Source organism: Mustela nigripes, chromosome 4 (assembly GCF_022355385.1).
Source record: "Mustela nigripes isolate SB6536 chromosome 4, MUSNIG.SB6536, whole genome shotgun sequence".
Lineage (NCBI taxonomy): Eukaryota > Metazoa > Chordata > Mammalia > Carnivora > Mustelidae > Mustela > Mustela nigripes.
The window spans coordinates 74,750,605-74,775,021 of NC_081560.1; the positions used below are offsets into that span (position 1 = coordinate 74,750,605).

At 39.1% G+C, this 24,417-nt stretch overlaps 1 long non-coding RNA gene across 2 annotated transcripts in view; it reads right to left on the reverse strand.

Annotated features, from left to right (window-relative positions):
* LOC132015101 (uncharacterized) overlaps positions 1–24,417 on the reverse strand; it is a 165,278-nt gene that overhangs the window by 129,173 nt on the left and 11,688 nt on the right. The window contains exon 2 of one of the 2 annotated variants that reach the window (XR_009403546.1): positions 10,944–11,002. This is a non-coding gene — a long non-coding RNA (uncharacterized LOC132015101). Of the gene's footprint in view, positions 1–9,549; positions 9,594–10,943; positions 11,003–24,417 lie in introns of those variants that run through there. The other variant, XR_009403547.1, reaches the window with a different exon arrangement.

The window sequence follows — 24,417 nt, forward strand, 5'->3', positions numbered from 1 at the left end:
GAGAACAAACTAGGAGGAGGATAAATCTGTAACAGAAAAAGCTGTCGTAGTCACTCTTATCTGGGAGAGAGGGCTGTGTGGTGGTTTGTGGCCTGATGACTGTCCTTGCTTTTGTTTCATTGATTATGGTCTCAGGGTGACCATAATCTGACATTAACTTTCTGTGAGATTATGTCCAACAAGAGAACAACATGGCTTCACTGTGAGTATCAAACCAGTTACCAGACATCAGAAGCTACTTTTTTCCTTTCTTAATATACACAAAACTTATATTCATATTTTTAAATATATATATATATATAATATGCATCTCTTTTCTGTCTTCTTTTCTGTATGTGGTCATGAGAAGTAATTAATATTTTAATACATCCGTCTTCTAACACACATTCCATGTTTGTTCCTCTTGACCTTAGCTACCACCTTGACAGTAGAGATTCTCTACCTGGTACAGTGACCCAAAGGTAAGCCTTTGACTGCCTTTGACAGTCCAGCCTTTATTGGCTTGTCCTAATCTCCCATTAACCCCACTATTGTATGTGAAAGTCCTAAGTCCCCAGTGAATCCTCTAAGATCCATTTGTCTCCACTGCAAAAGCAATCCAACTTTTCCTCATCAAATGGAATAAGTCATCTCACCCAGGTTAGCAACCTCTTTCTCTATGTACTGTATTGGTTCGGTGGTATGAGGAGCCCCAAGAGGCCAGATTTTAGTCTCAACTCCATTTCAACTCAAGGAAACCATCTTCACACCACCTCCCACAGCTCCAGTAGAAGGCCTACTTTCTTGGTAACAAAATCCTCTGAGACATCTAAAACTCAGGTTGTGGAAATGAGAGCAAAAGTCACTAGAAACAAAAACTGTGAGGGAGGGAGTAGTTCTTAGATTTAATAGTGAAAGGAACCATTCCTATACCTCCCTCTTTGGTTATGGGAGAAAGAGCACTGGATATTAGCAATCAATTCAAAGCACGTATAGCATCTTATAGGACAGCCACACCAACACATGGTGTATCATAGGCACCTGGAGACATACTGGGTTTTCAATAGGCCAGTTCATAGTTCTATGAAGCCAACTTTTTCTAGGTGACAAGGTAAATGTAGGACTAGAGGATACTGTGGCCCTCTGGCTCACTTCTGCTATGAATTATTTCCTTGGTCCCATACACAGTTGTGTGGGATAACTTTATTCTGAATAAGTCATTCCATAAGTCTACCAATGGTACACTGTCAGAAGCATTTTTCACAGAGAGGCTAGATGACATGCACAAGGAACTCTTTGAACTATTTTTGTAATCTTCAGTAGGTCTGAAATTAATCAGGAATAAAAAGTTTAAAAGTAAAGAAAGCTAGGTAGGGGAAGAAGAGCTGTTCCTGCCAACAAGAAGACTCAGGAGGAAATAGAATTCAATGTTTAACAGATTCAGGGAGAAATGTGTTATATTAATCAAAACTGCATACCTTCTTTATGTTCAAAATAAGTAATTATTAAACACACGGATGTAATATAGCATTTTAACTTATTTGAAATTGTCTTGAATTATAGACTTTTCTTTTCCCAATCAGGCCTACTCAAAATACTATTTCAAGTATTTTTTGTTTTTTCTTTTACTTATTTGGTTTATTCTCTTATTACCAGGGAAACATCTTCTCTATAGATTTAGTTCTGTATGCAGGTTTTTCTTAAACTTTTGAGGAGGATTATTTTTGACAGGGGCATTCATTTTCCAAAAAGAGTAAAATTTAAATAACAAAGCAAATTCACTCATTCTTAATGAATTCATAAGGAACTTGTATTCTTTTCCCTTTTATAATTTTTTTTTTTAGTTGCTCTATTTTCACTAACTGCTTGTCTGATTGTTCTCTAGGTTGGCAATCAGCCCTATCCCTTCAACTTGCAACTTGAACCTGCTCTACCTATGATAAAGTGCTCAGCAGATGAACCAGTGTGTAGTACTGGTGCTCTATTATATTTTTATTTTCACAAGAAGGTACCATCTCTTTTGGCAGAAGGAGAGACTTTTTTTTTTTTGCCCATCTACAAAAGGAATTACACTTAGATACCTGAATTAACTGGTTCTCTATTTCCAATTTATTCTAATCACATTTTAGCATCTTCAATTGACTGGTATCTCGAATAGCCACCCAACTGAACTGCTCTTTAATTTAGCATTAGTGAAGAAGGAATCTAATTATGAGACTGAGACAGTCTAGTGCCTGACACCACTTGTCCATTATTTTTTTTTAAATAATGCAATGCTCAACTGTGTTCACTTGAGGTTTCTTGGCAATCCAATTCTTAAGCTGAAGAAGGATCACTGGTGAGTGACAAGGAAGGCAGAACAAGAAAGCAGAGGTGACCACTAGATAAAAAAGCCAGGAGACAATGCTAAATGCCTTGAGGAATTTAGACTTGAACTTGGTGCACTGAGGAGCCAGGAAAAGACATCAGATAGGGGACTGGTTTGGACAGACTGGCATTTTCAAAATTTATTCAAAATGACAAGGTTCTTTTCAATATGCAAATATACTTTAGAAGTTAAGTCTGTGTCACTCAAACTTGCAGTGAGCTATTTTGATCTGCTAATCAGAGGGCAGCTGGAGAGGACTAGGTTTTGAGGAGGTGGAGATGGGCAGTACCAAAAATAGATTTTGTCTAAAGACTACTGTCTACAGCACATCACTGCGGAAATTGTTCCCCAGCCACCTGGAACAAATGCTAGAAGTCGTATGTATCTATGAGTTTAAGGCCAGTATGCACAATGTTGCCCCAGGATATGGTCCTAAAACAAGGCTTCATTTTTTTTAATTAAATAAATTTGGGGATTAGACTGATTGGAATGTGATTCAATCACAAAATATTATGAGTGAGGGGCCCTAAACATACAAGCTAGCTCAGGACAATACCTAATCTGACCAGCTCACACCATGTCTTCCAAAAAGTAAACCCTTCCCTGATAGAAAGCTACTAAATATACTACCATTATACTTTAAAAAGCAGGCTTTCAAAGAACAAAGCCAGAATTTGTCCAAGCCAGGGCTGACATCTTTTCAGTTACTTTTCGAAACTTTAAGAATGCATAACTGACAAGGGCACCTGGGTGGCTCAGTCAGTTGAGGGTCCAACTCTTGATTTTGGCTTAGGTCATGATCTAATGGGTTGAGACACTGAGCCCTGCACTGGGTGCCACACGAGGCAGGGAGTCTGTTTGAGATTCTCTCTCTCCCTCTGCCCCTCCTCACCACTTGCACTCTCTTTATCTCTCTCAATAAATAAATAAATAAATAAATATCTTTAAAAAAAGAAAAAGAAAAAAGAATGTGTAACTCACATTCAAAGATTTTTTACCCCCCCTTTTTTTTGGCCTTTCTCTTTCCACCATCGTAGAACCTGTGGAGGCCTGCTGGGAACGGGACTCCTGTAGAGACAACTGTGTCTGGAAGGCTGTGGTCCAAGGCCATTTTTGCTAGTTATAAACAGGGTGTCTGGAAACAGAGGAGCACACAACTCTTTGCAAGACCAAAGGGGTTTATGCTCTAGATGAAACTGAATTCTAGCTAGGCAAGAGATGTGCTTATGTGTACAAAGTAAAGAACAACACAGTGACTCCTGGTGGCAACAGAACAAAGCTAGAGTAAACTGGGGGAAAGGAACTCAAGCTCATGGAAATGGTGAATTCCAGCACGGTTCATGCCGAATTCCAAAGAAACCTTCCAGCTAGAGCCACTGGTCCCAGAATCCATGTGATGTTGTTACCCTCAAGGATTTAAACTTACTGAAAAGTAAATAAATAGAGGGGTAGACTTGTTCTCTTGTTAAAATTTTTTTTTTATTTATTTCCTATATATTATTTCTTGATAAAAGTAAAATATCTCTGTGATACCTTTATAAGCAACTCTCATTTTGAACTGGTAATTTGTGCATCCAGCTTACGCTCAGCAAAGCATGAATCATATAGATCCCATTATGTGATTATGCAAATGCACACTAAATATACAATTACAAGCATATATGGGCAGTGAAATTTAATTAATTATTATGACTTAGCTCACTTGCCCAATGTAGTTTTATTAACTAACAGTCCACAGATGTGTTTCCTCTCTTGATTCATTTACATTTTAATACCATGTAGAAATGATAAATTATCCTAACAGCAGATGATAAAAACAGATGGAATAAACATAATTGAACCCAAGATGATTTACATAGGTTTGAATTGAATAGTTTGTGTATTTAAGTCAGTATTAAATGCTGTACTCTTGTATTGTGGCTATTTAGGAAGAATTTCACACACACACACACACACACACACACACATACACACAAACACACAGAGACATTCAAGTCAGCCAAGGGCATTTAAAAATGAATATTTAAAGGCTATTAAATAGCTTTTAAATTGATGAACAATCTCTAATTATATTTAAAGGTATAAATATTAAAAGAAAAATGGGATCAAAAGGATCAGACAGAGTAACCTAGAGATTATAAAAATTATCAATAAACACTAATGCTAAGTGAAGTGAACATTTGACACATTACCAGGTATAAATAAAAATCTCAGCCACTTATAGATTACATTGTCTCCTGGAGGGCTGCATTCCAAACTTAAATAATTGATGATCTTCCTAAAGATGAAATCTAAAACCATCAGAATCACTTCATTCCATTCCAAAATAGTATTTGTGCATGTGTACGTGTGTATGCATCCCCATGTCTATTAACGGGCATACATTTGAATTGACATACAGAACTATTACTCCTGATTCTTTGAAATCCCATCAAATAAAACTGCAATTACATCAAAAAGTCAATATTGGGAGCATCAAATTTCCCTGATGTCGAAAAAGTGAAGAAAACTTGTTCTGATTTGTCAAAAAAAGATTACAGGAATAGCAGAGGACAGGGACTGGTTACCAGAAAATGACTGCTCAGTGGTCCATGGAAAGCCTTCTTTCCCCTGTTTATATCATACGATATTCCTGGCAGAATCCTCCTTTGGCAGGAAATAGAGGATTATAAATGTGTGGACTTCAAACTACCTTCTTTCTCCTTGAACAGTTATTTTCACCATATTTCATCTCTCGGGTGGTGTCCTCAACCTTAATACTTTACTTCTAGCTTTATGTGCATGGTGTTAAAAGAAAGTGGCTAAAATTGTGTGGAAAATGAGAAGAGCATTTTCTTCTCTCTATTTTTTTTTTAAGATCTTATTTATTGATTTGTAAGAGAGAGCACGCAAGCAGGAGGAGCAGCAGGCAGAGGGAGAAGCAGGCGCCTCGCTGAGCAAGGATCTCCATGCAGGAGCGGGTCATGACCTGAACCGAAGGCAGATGCTTAACTGACTAAACCACCCGACAGAGAAGAGCATTTTCTAAAATCGAATTATTTTAGGGTCAAATATGGAATTGTTTTTTAACATTAAGGATAGGTATTTCTATTCAGAGGTTCATCTTGCCATATTGCAGGAAAGGATTTTTTTTTTTAGCCCTGGACTGCCGTTGGGATTCAGAGGTATTTGATTTGTTTGTTTGTTTTGTTTCATTAACATATAATGTATTACTTGTTTCAGGGGTACAGGTCTGTGAATCATCAGTCTTACACAATTCACAGCACTCACCATAGCACATACCCTCCCAGTGTCTATCCCTCAGTTACCCCATCTCTCTTCCCCCTTCCCCTCCAGCAACCCTCAGTTTGTTTCCTGAGATTAAGAGTCTTTTATGGCTTATGTCCCTCTCTGGTTTCATCTTGTTTCACTTGTCCCTCTCTTTCCCTGTGATCCTCTGTTTTGTTTCTCAAATTCCTCATAGCAGCAAGATCATATGATAATTGACTTTCTCTGATTTACTTATTTCGCTTAGCATAGTACCCTCTAGTTCAAAGGTATTTAAGAATCAGGTTTGCTCCTTCAGGTTAAAAAGGCCAAGTGTATCTGCCATGAAGTCATTAAGGCTGATCAATTTGCAATGCCAGGAAAAGTAAGCCTGGACAGTGACACCCCCTCAAGAAGGAGGGATGAGCTGGAGACGAGTCAGCTGTAAAGCATGAAGATCGAGGTTCATCAGAAGCAGTAGAAACTAAAGTGGGTGAGAACCAACCACTTGGCTATCAAGAGACACAGATTTTTTTGTCTGTTTTATGTGGAAGCTTCTAAGAAATTAGAAAGCCAAGTAGGTACAGTAAAATAGTTGCACTAGAAAGAAAATGATAACTACTGTTCACAAAAATCACATATTGTTCTTTGGCCGCTGTCCTCCTTGGTGCTTGAGGTAAGTGTGGTGGCTTATTTTTTTATTTCTGATTCTGTAACTGAAATAGAAAGATACAAAAGGCTGTGCAACATGGATGCCCCCCCCCATACCCAGACCTCAGTGTGCATTCACAGCCACAACTCCTTCCTGCTGTGCTCTCAGTGCTGTCAAGGAGCCTCTTCAATGGTTAAAAATAAAACAGAATAGTTGCGATGAATCAAGATACAAAAACTAGCTAACTTAGACCCTCGTGAACAACTCAAAACCTGGTGCTTTCTAGGCTTTATATCTATCCCGTGTTCTTGGCAAACACACAGTTATTAGCTTACCTTTCCTTGAATAACCATAAGAAGTCTTAAAATCCTGATAACATTTTCTGGGAATTAGAACACTTTCCAGTTGTAAGGACCTATTTTATATTTTTATTTTAGCCAGAGGCTTCCATTGAGGTTAAACAATAACTTTGTTGTTTAACCCTTAAACTGTCCCTGCTCCCCTTTCCCCAGGGGACTTAAAAACAAGACCCAGAAACCAGCCCCAGGTGTGGAGGCCAAGAAAAACAAGGCTGTATCCACCTCAAGTCTAGCCCTGACATAAGTACAGCCATCTTGGCAGAGCAAAAGCTGGCACCTTGCACTGTAAGAGTGGGTTAGCATAAGAATGGCCATCCTGAAGGCCGAGGAGCCATTTTACTGAGCGTCCCTAACCAGCTGACACTGGGTGTGTGACTTGAGATAAGAGGAACTAGCTAAAACCTGAAAAAACAACTTAATCATATACCACCAGGGCAGTTAGGTGGTGGTGCCACAGGGACCAGATGTTAAAGAAAAACAAATGGTTAACTTGCAGAGATCACAATCCTGCAAGACAGGAGTCTCCCTTGGTTTCCAAATGTCCTAGTGATATACAACAAAGAAGCTGTCTTCTCAATAGCTCAGTTTCCAGGGACAAATGACTCAGTTCCTTGAGGCCTGGTGTCACCCTCCCCACCATAAAACTGAAGGAGGCTGAGGCAGAAGGAAATGTAAATAAAGTTAAATTTCTTCTAAACTTAAATCTCACTTAACCGCCAGGATGGCACCCGGGTGATGCCGGGGGGGCAAAAAGTTAAACAAAATTAAATTGTCAAAGTGTGGTGCAAGATATATAGGTAGCTATGAAAAAGTGCCTTGAAAATGCTATATAAACCCTTAGCTCTGAGAGCTTGGGGTCCTTGTTGAAACCCGCTGCGCTGGGCAGATACTTGGACCCCAGCTAGCTGGAAATAAACCTCGCTGTGTGACTTGCATTTTCGAGAGTGTTCTCTGTCTGATTGAGGGGTGGTCGACTCCGTACCCTAACACCAGTATTGCATACTATTAAGCCACTGCTATTGGTAGCAATGGAAATTTTGCATTTCCATAAAAAATATTTCCATAACAGCAAGTCCTTACTCCCCACAGTCATGTTTGATTTCTAGAAACTGATACCTGTAATGAAATAAATTATACCTGATAATGGTATCACAACCCCTTGGTGCACATGCTCAAAAGCTGGGTGAAGACCTCAAGCCAATGGCCTGTGTGACTGGTGGTGCTCTGAAGGGGATCATCAGAGTCTCCTTCTACCTGTACCAGCAAATCAACCTGCATTTGCCCTCCCCACTTTACCGTCGTAAAGAAGTGTGTTCAAAATGGGGCACCTGGGTGGCTCAGTGGGTTGAGGGCTCTGCCTTAGGCTCAGGTCACGATCTCAGGGTCCTGGGATCAAGCCCCATATTGGGCTCTCTGCTCAACAGAGAGCCTGCTTCCCCCTTTCTCTCTGCCCGCCTTTCTGCCTACTTGTGCTCTCTCTCTGTGTCACATAAATAAATAAAATATTTTTAAGTTAATTTAAAAAAAAAAGAAGAAGAAGAAGAAGGGTCGCCTGGATAGCTCAGTGGGTTAAAGCCTCTGCCTTCAACTCAGGTCATGATCCCAGGGTTCTGGGATGGAGCCCCGAACCAGGCTCTCTGCTCAGCTGGGAGCCTGCTTCCTCTTCTCTCTCTGCCTGCCTCTCTGCCTACTTGTGATCTCTGTCTGTCAAATAAATAAATAAAATCTTAAAAAAAAAAAAAAGTGTGTTCAAAATGGGTTTGAAATCAACCATGGAATATACTACTTTGCAAAGTCCCTGTTCATAGGTATATTTCCAAACATTATTATCGAAGTAAATGAATGATCTCTCTCTCTCAAAGAATCCTGCTTTTACCTTCATTCATAGATATTTAAAATACTGTCGTTGCAGTACCTCTTCTACAAGTTTGACTTGAAACCTTGGCAGCCATGCCAAGATCTAGCAATCAAGTATTCAGACTACAGGTGATGATGCATATACAGGGACACCTGGGGGGTTCAGTCGGTTAAGCATCTGCTTTCAGCTCAGGTCATGATCCCAGAGTCCTGGGATCAAGCTCCGCATCAGGGCTCTTTGCTCAGCAGGAGCCTGCTTCTCCCTCTACCTGTCAGCCCCTCCCCTGACAAATAAATAAATAAAAATGTTAATATATATTGCATATACAGGTTTTCTGGGGCTCCATGGATTTAATAATTTTGATAATTTGTTCTGATTCGTTTTGTTGCTGTTTTACCTTCTAGTTCTATGGACTTCTTGTTGATTTCTGCTCAGAGCAAACGGCTTTTTTTGTTAGATATCTTAGCTCTACATCTTCTATGATTTAATATACTAGTTTCTCTTGGTTGTCTGAGCCCTGCAATTTATCAGCATTTTGAGGCTTTTTTTTAAAATCCCAAAAGGACCAAAAGAGATCCAACTCATCCATTCTTAGAGGTTTCTAGATTACATCCCTCTGCTCAGCTCAACATTAGGCATTTCCTTCTGAACTACTTGGTCTACAATATCTTGAGGGAAACTAGGACCATAATTTTACCAACTTATTTTCTCAATTGGATGCATGTTCATTGACTGATTCTTTACCTTCAATTTAGCCATAAATTAACAGTCCTGCCTCCAAAGTCAGTGATGCAATTTTTGTGTACAGTGTGTTAAAATGAGGCACTTTCCAGATCTGTGCTGAGTGCTTAACACACCTCATTATATGATCTGATCATAGACCATCTCCAGAATCCACCCCTCAGTGCCTTCCTACTGTGTTATGCTCCAAATCTCTATAGCCACTTTTCTTTCCTTTAACAAAGAAATTTCATTCCTGCTCTAGAGTGCCTGAAGCTGCTGTTTCTAGAAATCTCTGCTCCAAAATTTTCCTGACTTGCACCATCCTACAGTTTCAGCCTCAGATGAAATGTCAATGGTGCCTTACCTGATTTATCATTCAGAATGAGTATCCCCATCTCTGCACACACACCACACAAACAAGGAAGTTTCCAGGTGGTTCCCAAGTAGGAGGCAAGAATGACTAGCAGCCTAAGCAGATAAACAGACCATTATTTGTAGGGCCAAAGCTCTGAAAGTTAAACTTTCTCAGAGTTTCAGAAGTTGATATAAAGTTAAAGTCTTAGCTTTTGCATGATATAGTTCTGAAGTGCCTTCTGTAACAGAATGATAATCCATACTATTTTTATGGTTTCATTTTAATTGTTTGCAAAACAGCACTCTATGTGAGAACTTGCAGGAGATGAAGAAGAAATCTGAAACGATTTGCGAAGACACCTTGCCCTGTGCTAATAAGGATACAGCAGATGCTTAATAATACTTGCTGACTGATTACACATGTAGCATATTTAAAAATGACAATGACATTCTCTGACAGGTTATAAAAGTCAACACTGTGGTATGAATTGAGGACTGTGGAAATGAGGTACAGCGACAGAATCTCTCTCTTACTCCACTGCTACCAAGAGTAAGTTATTTTGAAGTCATTCCTTTCTTTTTTCATTAGGGAGCTCTTCCTAAAAGGCAAGAACTTCAGGAGATTGTAGCAAATCCCCACTGGGTTACATATTCAGGCTCTCTTGGGCAAGAAATCCACCCCCAACTTGACCCCACCAATAATGGGACTCCTGAAGCTAACTGTCTATGTGATTTTGCCCTAACTAGGCCAGTCAGGCTTCTTCCAGGTACTTAAATTTCTAATCCAAAAGTTAAAAAACCTGAGAGTGCTGAATATTGTAAGATAAACAGTGGAGTTCTACTTCAGTCCAATATAGGAGTCACTAGCTACAAGTTGATACTTAAAATTAAAATTCAATTGCAATTAATTAAAATCAAGAATTCATTTCCTCAGTTGTGTTAACCACATTTCAAGTGCTCAGTATTATAGGCCATCTCCATCACAGACAATTCTATTAGACAGATTTGCTCTAGAAGAAGACTCAACGAAGACCATCTCACAGACCAAATCTTTTTGTATAAACCATGAGATAAGAAGGGTTTTTTAAAATTTTAAAATAGTTTAAAAAAATTTTATAAGAATATTTTCAGACATGTGAAAATTATGTGAAATTCAAATATCAGAGTTCACAAGCAGTTTTATTGAAACAGAGCCATGCACATTCATTTACATATTACAGATGACTATCTTCATGATACAGTGGCAGAATTAAGTGTGTGCAACAGAGATGAGATGACCAGCAAAGTCTAAAATATTTATTATCTTGTCCTTTATAGAAAAAGTTTGCTAACTTCTGCTCTAGACAGACGTGCTAAGGTCTCAAAGCATTCTGAGAATTTACGAAAAAACCACATAGTACTTACACTGACGTGCTAACGACTTTCAGATCTGTGGGAAGGTTTTTCATCACTGTGATGGAGACCTGAAAGGAGAAAAACAACTGTTAAGAAGTGGTGTTGGAGGGAATAAAAGGGAAAAGTGTCTCCTTCCCCAATATCAACAGGTGCTAGAGCATCGTCATATTATTGCGCTTCCTTCAGTGTATCCAAGCCCCACACTGTCTAAAAAGGAATGGGAAAAAAAAGAAGCCCTCCCTTTTCCCTGATCTAAACCAGGGGCTACTAGATCTCCCTTATGAGAATCCTGCTAAGTCCCCTTTAAGTGAACACAGCACCAACTTTCCCCGCAGCCTCACAGCTAGACACGCAGGCCAGAGCTGATGGGTATAATTAGGCTTCAAACCAGATGTAAGTGCAATCAGGGTGGAAAATACACGACAGCATCCTTGGTGAACTGTGAACTCTTCCCTACACCGAAAGGAGGCACACCAGTTATGTGTGAGTGTTTCTTGAAAAGATGTCATTACATCAGGGTAATCACAAGTCAAGAAATGTCCAGGGTCATGCACCTTGTATGAGTTCTACTTCACTGGGCCTTGCCATAAAGTGACAGAAGAAAAAGAATCCCAGGCAGAAGAATACAAGAGATCAAGACACAATTCCTGAAATGGGTACAGATATGAAAGTGTCCAGGGGCTCAGAAGAAAGGCTGAGCTTCATGGAAATTCTGGGTCACTTGCTGTGACAAGTAATTCTCAACTCAGGACTCACAATATGAGACCCCGGAGATTCTTCTCTCTAATAATGAGCCTGACAAATCACATTTCATTTTTTCAAGGAAGTGCCAGGTAATCATTTTGCCTCTGGCTCTAATATAATCACTATGGGAAAGTGGGTTAGAGCACCAACATGACATCAGATGACCTGAATTTGAATCCTGTCCCCACCACTTAGTAGCGGCCTCATTTATCTCAATTGTAAAATGAGATACCTATTTATGAATTTGTTTGGATGAATAACCAAGATATAGTTCAAGTGAAAGTGCTTACCACTGAAATAGGCAAGAGCAGTAAATATGGATGCTTATTTGGAAGATATCGCTAATGGCCTAGCCAATGCCAATCACTGCCACCACCCTCTTCGCAGATTCCTGAGAATATTCGGTCACTGTCTAAATCTAAGCAATAGGTCATGATCTGTTTAAATCCAATTTGACATCCTTGTGCCCCACTTTCCTAGCTCCCCTTGCAGTAGGGCTTGTCAGGTGTCCATTCCAATTCTAGCCAATGAGAGCTTACTAAAAAGTGCCCGGATGAAGGATGGGCTGGGGGTGGGGAGAGGTAGGTCTGGGAAAGCTTTGGTTTTCTCAGACGGAGAGGGGCACGAATGAAGTAACACATATGAAGAAAAGGCCACAAGAATTTCAGAGTCACCACAGTAACACCCCCACCCCCAGTCACTAGACCAATAATCAATATTCTAGACTCCCCGTGCTGTGAGAAAAATAAACCCTACCTATTAGGCATCTTCTAACGTTCACCCATTCTTAAAAATGGATTAGATAAAATAAAGGTACCCAAAGTGCACTGATTAATTTTTTTTTTTTAATTTCCCTAGAAATCTGTCAGTCACCATATGGAAACAGGAAAAGGAGTAGAAAGTGTCAACTAGGGTTTCTGTCCCTTGCAATTACCTCCTAGGGGGTTTGTCCAAGTCCTGATCCTCTCCTACTCCATTAGCAATCTACAATGCCATGGAGAGGTCATCATGGATAACACAAGTAGCCACACTTCCCTCTGACTGAAACCATCTAATGCTCCTGGGAGACAGACACAAAGACAATAAAAAGTAGCTGACACTTTTCGAGTACTTACCATATGCAAGGGACAGTTCTAAGACTGTTATACATATTGACTCACCTAACACAATTATCCATTGACATCAGTGCAATTACTAAATCTCATTTTAGAAAATGGAGACACTGAAGCACAGAAGAGTTGAGCAACGTGCCTACGGGACCACAGCCAAAAGATGATGGAACCAGGATCCAGACTCCAGTAATATTTAAGCAGTACATGTTAGCACCTCTCCCTCTGAGGTGGCAATAAGCCTGAGGTTCAGCAAGGTAAGGAATTAGAAGGATCTGGTGAACTGATCTGGCAGACCTTTGGAGAATACCCATCTCTTATTTTGCCAAATCATCTTTACCAAGCTCTGATGAAGAGATGAACCTAAGGGGAGAGGAAGTTCCCAGAAGAGAGCTATAAACGTAGCAATCCAGAATTTCGTTGGTAGGATGCCATTAATCCCCTCCTGTATCAGCGCTCAGGGGGTCAGGATGTAGCAGGTACTCTCCCTATTCCCTTGACCCCAACACCAAGCTGACATTTGTCCAGCATAATATCCATGCATCATCTCAACACCTAACCTGGGGAACTGCCCTCGCGCTGCTAAAGCAACAGTCTCGAGGAAGGGTGATCTAAAGCTCGTGTAATTTGACAAAGGCCTATTACAGGGAAGCAGAGACACAATGCTTTGTTTTGAGCTAAGCTGTCCTGTTTGGGGTGACTAACTCAGCTGAACAAGACAACTGTAACATTTTCTTTTCATATCATACCTGAAGTGCATTATGTATAATATCATTTTAAGAGAAAGAAATAGTTTAAATGACCAGTAAAAGCACCTTTTGTTTCTACTGGTTCTGTTTCTACTGTCACATTTCTTATAGAACCCGAATTCATGTTTGCTTCTGTACTCATTTGTTTAAGATACAAATGACTGAGTTCTTGCAATGTGACAGGCAAAATGCAAAATCATATTAACAAAGCAAGATATGTGCCCCATTTCCCTTCTATTTCTTTCTAGAGGCTTTAGGAGTGGAAACTATATTTTATGCTGGTACATTCATGTATCTTTTATTTGCCTGTACCCATGAAACAGAACCTTGAATTCTGATAAGCATGATGGAGGCAGAGTACAGATAGGCAGCTCTTCTGGAGAGGGCCTATTTGGAAAGTGATTAGCATTTGAATTGGGAAATGATTGATGACTGAGGACAATAAAATGTTTAAGGCAGGGGTTCCAAAAAAGGAAGCCTGACTTTTAAAGCATTTGATAAACGCCTGACAGATTTTACCTCACAGATCCATTCTTTGTTATTCTAAAACATCTATTCCTTCCATGATTCCATGCCATCCTAAAACAGTCTACTGCCCCCAGGGATGGATGGACACACACACACACACACACACACCTTCAAACAAGAACTGTCACCATCCATCCTCACCCATTCCCTAAAAAACATAGATTTAGGAAATGAAAAACTCTTTTCTCCTCACATACACACACAAAACAAGTCTGCTGAATTCACATCATCACAAAATTGCCTGTTTTGATGGGTGGTAATTGTTCTGAAGGAAACGGTCTGTCTGTATTTTATTGATCATCTTAAAGGAGCCCAGGAACCTACAGAATTTAGCTACTTTTTCAGGAACAGAAATAGGTCCTAATTTTGCAAATTATAAAAGGCCACATGAGGGCTATTTTTAAGGGGAAAAAAAAACCACATTGCATACCTTTTAAAAAGGGAGACACAATCCAAGGTTACATTTAAACTAGATAAAAACAAAGAAATGAAACTCAGATCACCTTTTTTAAAAGAGAGAGAGGACAAGCAGGGAGGCTGGCAGAGAGAGAGGGAGATGCAGACTCCCCGTTGAACAAGAACCCACAAAATAGACATTAATGCCATGATCCCATGATCCCTTGATCGTGACCTGAGTCAAAGGTAGACGCTTAACCTCCTGAGCCACCCAGGCAGCCTACCCTCCTTTCTTTGATATCAAGAAAAGGAAAGGAGTCTAGGGCCACGAAGAGCACAATTACCTCCCTAGCCTGGAAGGACAACACAAAATGAGATGTGAAGAGACCATTTGGCAAGTCAGTACATTAGTTTATCTTTAATCTGGGATGAATGTGAACATTGTCTTCACCGCAGCTCTGTGACCCTTACTTGGTCGGAAAGCTTCATGATCAGGGATCACTTTCCCAAATGACAATGTAAACTGTTTTTTATATCAACTCATTAGATTCTCTCCAGCCCTCATGGAAATGAAGGAGGCAATTCAGGAAGAAAGCTATAGGTGGTTACACGGTTCACCTCTCCTCCAGATTTACAACAATTGCTTTGTGTTTAGGCTTTCAACCCCTTTTGGCACTGCCACTTGCCAGAAATCCTTAATAAAGCTGAAGAGAAGCAAAACTGTCAGCTGCAATAGAAGGCCACAACAGATGAATAATATATTTCCAAATTAATTGAGTATGAACAGTTGGCCATGTCTGCCAGGTTTATTTTATTGTATGATTTGCAGGCTAATAATGAAGACTGAGTTCTTAATTATAAGATTTGCATTCCTCCACTCCATCATAAAGGCTCATACAAAAGCTGTTTTTTCCTTTAATGAAATGAGGATTTGAATGCATGATGGGGAAGGAATGAGGTTGGCAAACCTAAAGATTTCCTAACTAGAATTTAAGGTCTAGAGGTCCATCTCAAGTTACCAAAATGATCAGTAATAAAATTCAGCTCCTGGTCTCACAATTCTAGACATTCCATTTTTTGCACTATGGGCAGGAAAGAAAATGTGGTATACTTTTTTTTTTTTTAAAAATATATGAAGAAACCATGTTGGAAGAAGATGATGGAGTAGGAGGGCCCTAAGCTCACCGTGTCCCTTTGATACAACTAGATAACAGCCACATCAGGGTAAATAACCCAGAAAACAACCCAAAGACTACCAGAACACACTCTCGGCAGCTAAATGGAGAGAAGAGGCCACATCCAAAAAGGGCAAACAAGGTCAGGACATAAAGGGACCTGTGGGATCATCCACAGGAGGGAGGGACACCACAGGAGTCAAGAAAGAAAAGAAACAGACATTAATGCCACGTACACAAGGCATGGGGAATCTCCACAACATTTGGCTTTGAAAACCCGTGGGGCATAACTTCAAGAGTTCTTACAGTCAGCAGGTCTACACACCTGGAACTTTATAAATCAGCAGGTTTGGTTCTGGGAAAGCCAGGAGAGTGACAGGAAACTGAGTCCTTGCCCTTAAAAAGGCAGTCCTGCAGACAAGCAACGGTTTGAAAAATGCCTGAGGTGCCTCAAAAGGAGATTTGTTTACCAATCTCAGAGTCTGTGCTGGAGGGGCAGGATCCCTGGGAAAGTTCTCCAGGAACAAAAGAGCTGGCGGGTGCCATTTCCCTCTCCCAGCCCCCAGCCTGGACACATGGACGCACCTTCAGGAACCAGGACAGGGCCAACCTTCACTACTTAACTTGCTAACAGCACACCCCACCACACATTCTCCAGCAGACATGCCCCCCTCTAGCCAGACCTCAGCTCCTCTCCCACTGCACAGCTGTGCAAACCTTGCTAACCACCTGTGCCCCGCCTCAGCCTCCTCTCACACACCTGACTCCTCCAACATTTCTGTGATGCGGCAAAAGTGGCTCTAAGAGGAAAGTTTACGGCAACACCAGCCTCCCTGAAGAAGCAAGAAAAATCTCATATAAACAACTTAACCTTACCTTAAAGGAGCTAGAGAAAGAACAACAAATAAGCCCAAATCCAGTAGAAGGAAGGAACTAATAAACATTAGAGGGGAAATAAACAAAATAGGAAATTAAAAAAAAAAAAAAAAGATGTAATGAAGCCAGGTGCTGGTTCTTTGAAAAGATCCACAAAAATGATCAATTTTTAGCCAAATTCATCAAAAAGAGAGAGGCAATGCAAATAAACAAAATCAGAAATGAAAGAGGGAGAGAAAACAACCAACACCACAGAAATACAAAAGATTGTAAGAGAATATTGTGAAAAATTATATGCCAACAAATTGCACAACCTAGAAGAAAAGTATAAATTCCTAGAAACATATACCTTCCCAAAACTAAGTCAGAAATAAATAGAAAATCTGAAAATACTGATTACCAGCAACAAAACTGAACCACTAATCAAAAAACTCCCAACAAAAAGTCCCTGGCTTCTCAGGTGAATTCTACCAAACATTTAAAGAGTTAATAACTATTCTTGACAAACTCCTCTAAAAAAGATAGAAGAGGGGAAAAAAGCTTCCAAAATCATTTTACAAGGCCAGCATTACCCTGATACCAAAACTACATAAAAACACTATGACAAAAAAAAAAAGAGAGAGCATTGTAGGTCAATCCCTCTGATGAACACAGATACAAAAATCCTCAATAAAATACTAGCAAACCAAATAGAACAATACATTAAAAACATCATTCACGAAGATCAAGTGAGGTTTATTCCTGGGATGCAACGTTTGTTCAGTATTTGCAAATCAGTTAACAGGATACATCGCATCAAAAAGAGAAAGAGCAACAACCATATGATCATCTCAAGATGCAGAAAAAGGATGTGATGAAGTACGATATCCATTCACCTTCAACAAATTAGGTTTTGAGGGAACATATATGAAACTTACAGCTAACCTCATACTCAATGGGGAAAACCTGTCAGCTCTAACAACAAAAAGAAATAAAAAGCATCCAAAATGGTAAGGAAGAAGTAAAATTTCCACTATTTGCACATTACATGATACTCTATATAGAAGTGGCGGGGGGGTGGGAGGTTGGGGGAACCAGGTGGTGGGTATTAGAGAGGGCATGGATTGCATGGAGCACTGGGTGTGGTGCAAAAATAATGAATACTGTTATGCTGAAAATAAATAAAAGAAAAAAAAGTAAAAAAAAAAAAAAAGAAAAGGAAGAAAACAGTACAGACTCCACCAAAAACCTACTAAACTAATGAATGAATTCAGTGAGGTCCCAGAATACAAAAATCAATATACAGCAAGTCATTGCATTTTATACACCAATAATTAAGTAGCAGAAAGAGAAACTAAGAAAACCGCCCCACTTATAATTGTACCAAAAATAGTAAAATACCCAGGAATAAACTTACCAAGGAGGTGAAAGACCTGTACTCTGAAAACTATAAAACACCGAAGAAAGAAACTGAAGATAACACAAACAAATGGAAAGATATTCCATGCTGATGGACTGGAAGAACAAGTATTGTTAACATGTCCACAATTCCCAAAGCAATCCAAAGATCTGATGCAATTCCTATCAAAACACCAACAGCCTTTTTCATAAATTTAGAACAAATAATCCAAAAGTTTGCCTAGAAATATGAAACAACCCAAATAGCCAAAGTAGTCTTGAAAAAGAACAAAAAAGTAGAGGTATCACAACCCAAGATTTTAAGATATACAGCAAAGCTGTAGTATCCACAACAATACGTTTGGGGCACAAAAATCAGCACATAGATCAACATACTAGAAAGCTCAGAAATAAACCCACAATTATATGGTCAAATAATCTTCAACAAAGGAGGCAAGAATATGCAATGGGGAAAAAACAGCCTCTTCAACAAATGGTGTTGAGAAAACCAGACAGCTATATGTGAAAGAATGAAACTGGACCACTTTCTTACACAATACACAAAAATAAATTCAAAATGGATTAAGGACTTAAATGTGAGAATGGAAACCATAAAAATCCTAGAAGAGAGCACGGGCAATAATGTCTCTGATATCAGCCACAGCAACATTTTTCTAGATATGTGACCTGAGGCAAGGAAACAAAAGCAAAAATAAACTATGAGAACTACACCAAAATAAAAAGCTTCTATACAGCAAAGGACACAATCAACAAAACTAAAAGAAACAATTGAATGGGAGAGGATATTTTCCAATGACATATCCCATAAAGGGTTAGTATCCAAAATATATAAAGAACTTATACAACTCAACACCAAAAAACCAAATAATCCAATTAAAATGTGCACAGAAGACATAAACTGACTTTTCTCCAAAGAACACACCCAGACAGCCCACATGAAAAGATGCTCAACATTACTCATCATCAGGGAAATCAAAATCACAATGAGATATCACCTCACACCTGTCAGAATGGGTAAAATAAAAAACACAAGAAACAACAAATATTGACAGGTTGCAGAGAGAAAGGAACCTTCATGCACTGTTGGTGGAAAAGCAAACTAACTGGTGCAGCCACTGTGGAAGACAGTATGGAGGGTCCTCAAAAAACTAAAAATAGAGCTACCCTATGATCTAACAATTCCACTACCAGCTATTTACCCAAAGAATACAAAAACGGTAATTGGAAAAGATATATACACCCCTATGTTTATTGCAGCATTATTTACAGTAGCCAAATTATGGAAGCAGCCCAAGTGTCCACTGATAAATGTATGGATAAAGAAGATGTGGTATATATACACGATGGGAAATTATTATAGCATAAAATGTCTGAAACATGGATGGATCTAGAGAGTATAATGCTAAGTGAAATAAGTCAGCCAGAAAAAGACAGATACCCTATGATTTCACTCACATGTGGAATTTAAGAAACAAAACAAATGAACAAGTAATTTTAAAAAAGAGAGCCAAACCAAAAAACAGATTCTTAACTACAAACTGATGGTTACTGGAGGGGTGGTGGGTGGGGGAATGGGTGAAAGAGGTGAAGGATTAAGGAAACATTCATTACAATGAGCACTGGATAACATGTAGAATTGTTGAGTCACCATATTGTACATCTGAGACTAATATAACACTATTCATTAACTATATTGGAATTAAAATATAAGGAAAGAAATCTATGTTATCTTGCCATCACTTGAGATAGGCACTGAGTCATTTTATGATATGGATTCTAGTTTGAGTTACATCCCAAATGGAAGCGATTCATCAGTTAGGAGATGACAGGATGAGAACCAGGGATACTTCCCGAACTCCAGAACAAAATGGACCTAACAGGTTCATAGCTAAAGAGAATTCCAAGTGCTAATCTTGAAAGCCCTTTGATGAAACATGCTGAGCAACAGCATACACATCCATCACCAGCGCTGACTCAGTAGGGCACAAGCTACAGCCTGACACAAATGTGTGGGGTAGACCAGTTGTGGTAAACCAAAGTAAATATTGGCTACTGCCAATGTTTTAGAAAGATACAAAGGGAAAGACGACACAACTTGCTCCTGGAAAGTGGATTTCTTTGGAACAGAGAACTGGAGAGAGGCCACCACACAAAAAGGTTCTTGAGGAGAGAAGAAATTGGAGTTTGTGAAAGGTCTGGATTTTAAACTTTAGGTACTGATTAAAGGGAAAGGTTGAGTGGAGAGCGAGAATCCATATCCTTCAAAGTGACTGAGAAACAAGAAGACTGGACTATGCATTCAGTGGTTCTCAAACATGAACATGCATCAGAATCTCTGGGCCCCACTATTACGAGGCCCAAGAGGAGGCTCAAGGGTGCACATACCTAACAATTTTCCAGGTGATGCTGAAGCCACTGGTCTGAAAGCCACACTCTGTGAGAACCACTGACCTACATCAGGGTTTCTCAGTCTCAGCGTTACTGACTTTTGGGGTCCAGATAAGTCTTGTTGTGGGGGACTGTCCTGTGCATTGAAGGATGTTCACCAGCATCTCTGGTCTTTACCCACTAGTTGCTAGTAGAAACCCCCACACATGTGATAGCCAAAATGTCTCCAAACATTGTCAAATGTCCCACAGGGGGAAACCTGCCCATTGAGAACCACTGATCCAGACGGATCACATAAGAATAACTTTTTTTTTAATCTCTGAATGCAAATTTTTCTAATTATTTTAAAGTGAGGAGGTTTACCCTGCTCTAATTTTTATTTTTCTAAAAATCTATTTGGTAACTGTAAATAATCCTTTTACTTAAAGGTCAGGTGGGGAGATGGCACAAATTTTTCAGACTAAGAAAGAAAGATTGATGTCTCAGGCCTGATTTATTAGGCTACAGAGGATACAAAGCAACCTTTTGCTACTCATTCTATGACATACAATCTTTCCCTAAATCTCATATTTGGATATGATTGAGGTGTATTCCTTAAGGTGCTTTCAAATTCAAATATTTTACCCAACCTAGAGTAATCACTATAGAATAGATTCCGGAGTTACCCTGAAGCAGGAAAATGATGCTCAACACAATCATGACAAAAGAGAATTCACATACTTTAAAAAAAATCCCAGAGGGACACCTGAATGGCTCAGTCAGTTAAGTGTCTGCCTTCAGCTCAGGTCATGATCCCAGGGTCCTGGAATCAAGTCCTACATCAGGCTCCTTGCCCAGGGGGAAGCTGCTGCTCCCCCTGCTTGTGCTTGTGCTCATGTGCTCTCTCTCTCTCTCTCTCTCTCTGACAAATAAATAAATAAAAATTTTAAAAAATAATAATAATAAATCCCAGAATGAAAGAATATCAAAGGCAGGTTAAATGTTTAGGAGAGAAATAAGGCACACTGACACTAAAAGCAAATATCATGCAATAGTTCATACACAAAACTCTTTAAAAAAATAAATCAAATGTAACCATAAGTCTTTGGGGTAGAGACACTACTAAACACATAAAAAACTCCAAATAAACTGCCCTAGAGTAATGCAGTGTGCAAATATTTCTTCTTTAGAGTGTATATAAATGTTGTTCATTTAATATTAAATTTAACTTCATGGATTAAAAAGATTATGGTTAAAAAGGGCACCAAAAGTCATTCCAACAGCACACAAGCCAGTGAGTGGCAAGCAAGATTTTCTCTCCATCACTGTATCCTTCCTAGCACAAACTTCTGATTTTGTTCAGTAGAAGGAACTAATAAGTTTGTCAATATGTTCTGGTCTTAGCATACATATTATGCTATAGGTAACTGTTATAATACAAATCCCATTTCTAATTCAATATATTTCCAATCATACCTCTTTTTTTCTTTACTCCAGAGCACTCCTATTTCATAGTTTGCTCTATTTTCTATTATTTGTTTGGTCTGCTCAGTGTAAATGAACATATTCAAGCCAGACATAGAAATGTCCAGCAAACATATCAAGCCCAGGTTTCAAGAGATGCTCTAGAGACTTGATGTGTACCTCTAAACGTAATGTGGTGAATTTTAAAGAGGAAAACTTGGGAGACAAATTTTAATTTTTTCCCCCTGTATATACAGATTGGCCACAAGGCCCAGAAAGAGTGGTAGAGTAGAAGAGTGAGCAGTATGCAGAAGAAATGTGTCAGAACCTTGAAGAAGGATAAGAAGCCATAGAATTTACCTCCTAATTACATATGTACCATATTCAACAAGTCCAGTGTATAGAATATGGCTTGAATGCTTTTTGGTCTTTGAGCGCAGAATGATAGTTCTAAGGGATGTTAGCAGATATTAGGTAAATAAAATAAATAAAACAATTTTATTTTCCCATGGTATTAACCATTGGATTAAACCAATTTAAACATATTTCTTTACTGCACACCTTTCCAGACCTTTAGCATCTCAATGTTGTTTTTGCCCTTCAAAAGCAATACACGTTATGTAAAAATTCCCCAAATCATTTTCTCATGAACCTCCCTTTGTTGTTGTTGTTGTTTTTAATTTTATTTATTTATTTGAGAGCGAGACAGTGAGAGAGTGCATGGGAAGGGAGAAGATCAGAGGGAGAAGCAGACTCCCAGTAGAGCAGGTGCCTGATGCGGGACTGGATCCCAGGACTCTGGGATCATGACCTGAGCTGAAGGCAACCACTTAACCCAACTGAGCCACCCAGGTTCCCCATGAACCTCCCTTTGAACACAACAACGCATCTTGGGAGAGCACATACCAGCAGAACACAGCCTGGAAAACACTGAAGGGCGTATCTTTGACTGCATTTTATATTTCACTGCCATTTTCACTTTGGGGACAAAGAATGACAATAGTACATGTAGCGTTCAGTAAATATTAGCTCCTATCTTTCTTCTTTTGTCCACCTAGGATTTCATCCCTGGCCTTATCCCAATACTCTTGGGCGTACAACATTAGTGCTGAAGAAAGTAAGAATTTTGTCTGTGTAAGGCTTTCTGAATTGGACCCAGAGGTTTTTTAACAGCTTTAGTCAATTACTTGTTCCTCAAAGCCTGGGGCATCACACGGAAATTGTTTAATTGAGTTGAAAAAGGTTATTTACAGTATTTTCCACATAACTGACTTTTTCAGCCAACTGATTTGCATATAGTACAGCATTGCTAATTTATACTAATGACTGAAAGAACACTGGAGATTACAACTTTAAGATTTAGCAAGTACAGTAAGTGAAAGCATGAAATTAAAAGCAATTAGAGCTGTCTCATCACAAAGGACTTGATTTGTCTGTGCTTATTATTTACGGTAGTGATTTATAATATGCTATCATTTATTTTGTAACGAAACCTTCATGATGTGACATGTTACTATCAGCCTACAAGAAAGATGGACAAAGCTGCCAGAAAGTTGGTAAAGCTTGTCAGCTTTCCTGATGGACCCATTCATTCTCTCAGCGTTTGCTGTATTATGTTCCTGCCCTGTGCAAAGTACCTTTAAGCACAATTTTAATGGCTCTGGTCTATTACTATAAGACTAACAGACCTTCACTGGAACCTCAAAAGCATTGAAAATACAGAAAAGAAAACAGAAAAAGAGCACCAATAACCCCATCTCCTAAAGATGACCACTGCTAACGTTGCTATGTTTACTTCCACTATTTTCCTACTCACATATGTGAGGAAAATGTGAAGTATGTAAATATGTTTGCTTAACTGACATCATATTTTATTTTTAATTTTCTGTTCTGGTTTTTCACTTAGCTGTTGATGAGGACCTACCAAATCATTCACATAATTATTGCTGCATATTTAAAGTGAATCTTAAAGTCATTTATGTCAGCCCAATTAATACTTAAAAATAAGCCGTTGTTAGTTCTAATTATTTGAAAATAAAGAAAAATCTTTCCTATAGTCTAAACTGGTTTTGCATCATTAGAAGTATGGCATGTGTGTATTTTTCTGAAGAGCTGAAATTAACTCAATTTGGAAGACTAGGTGAATTCAACTCAAACGCAGCCTTAGTCACGCTTGGTACAAACACTCTCCATGTGAGCCATGTCAGGGAAACAGGAATGAGCACTGGCTCAGTCCTTACTTCCCCTTCCCATGAAATTGGGCTTCCTCAGTCATGAGCTGCATGATAATTTCCATAGTCAATTTCAACCCACTTCTATTGCGAGGAACCTCCATTAGAAGTTCCAGAAAAATAAGTCTTATTTCATTGCTACTATTTCTACTTCACAGGTGAATTAATTACAGCACTAAATGGCAAGTGACCTTTATAGGACTACCTAGGAATTGATTTTCTTGACACTGCTAAGGGTTGTGTGTTTTGTTTTACTTTGTTTTTAATCCTAGATGTCCTACACACTCTCAAATGAAGACTAAAGTTGTGCCTGAAGGAAACAGATGCGGTGCAGTCATTCCCAATTGCACCTATAGCCACCACACGAGAATAATTGGCATTAATTAATGTGTTTAATGGCTTTAAGCTGACTATGCATTTGCACAACTCCCTAAAAGCTTCCTAGC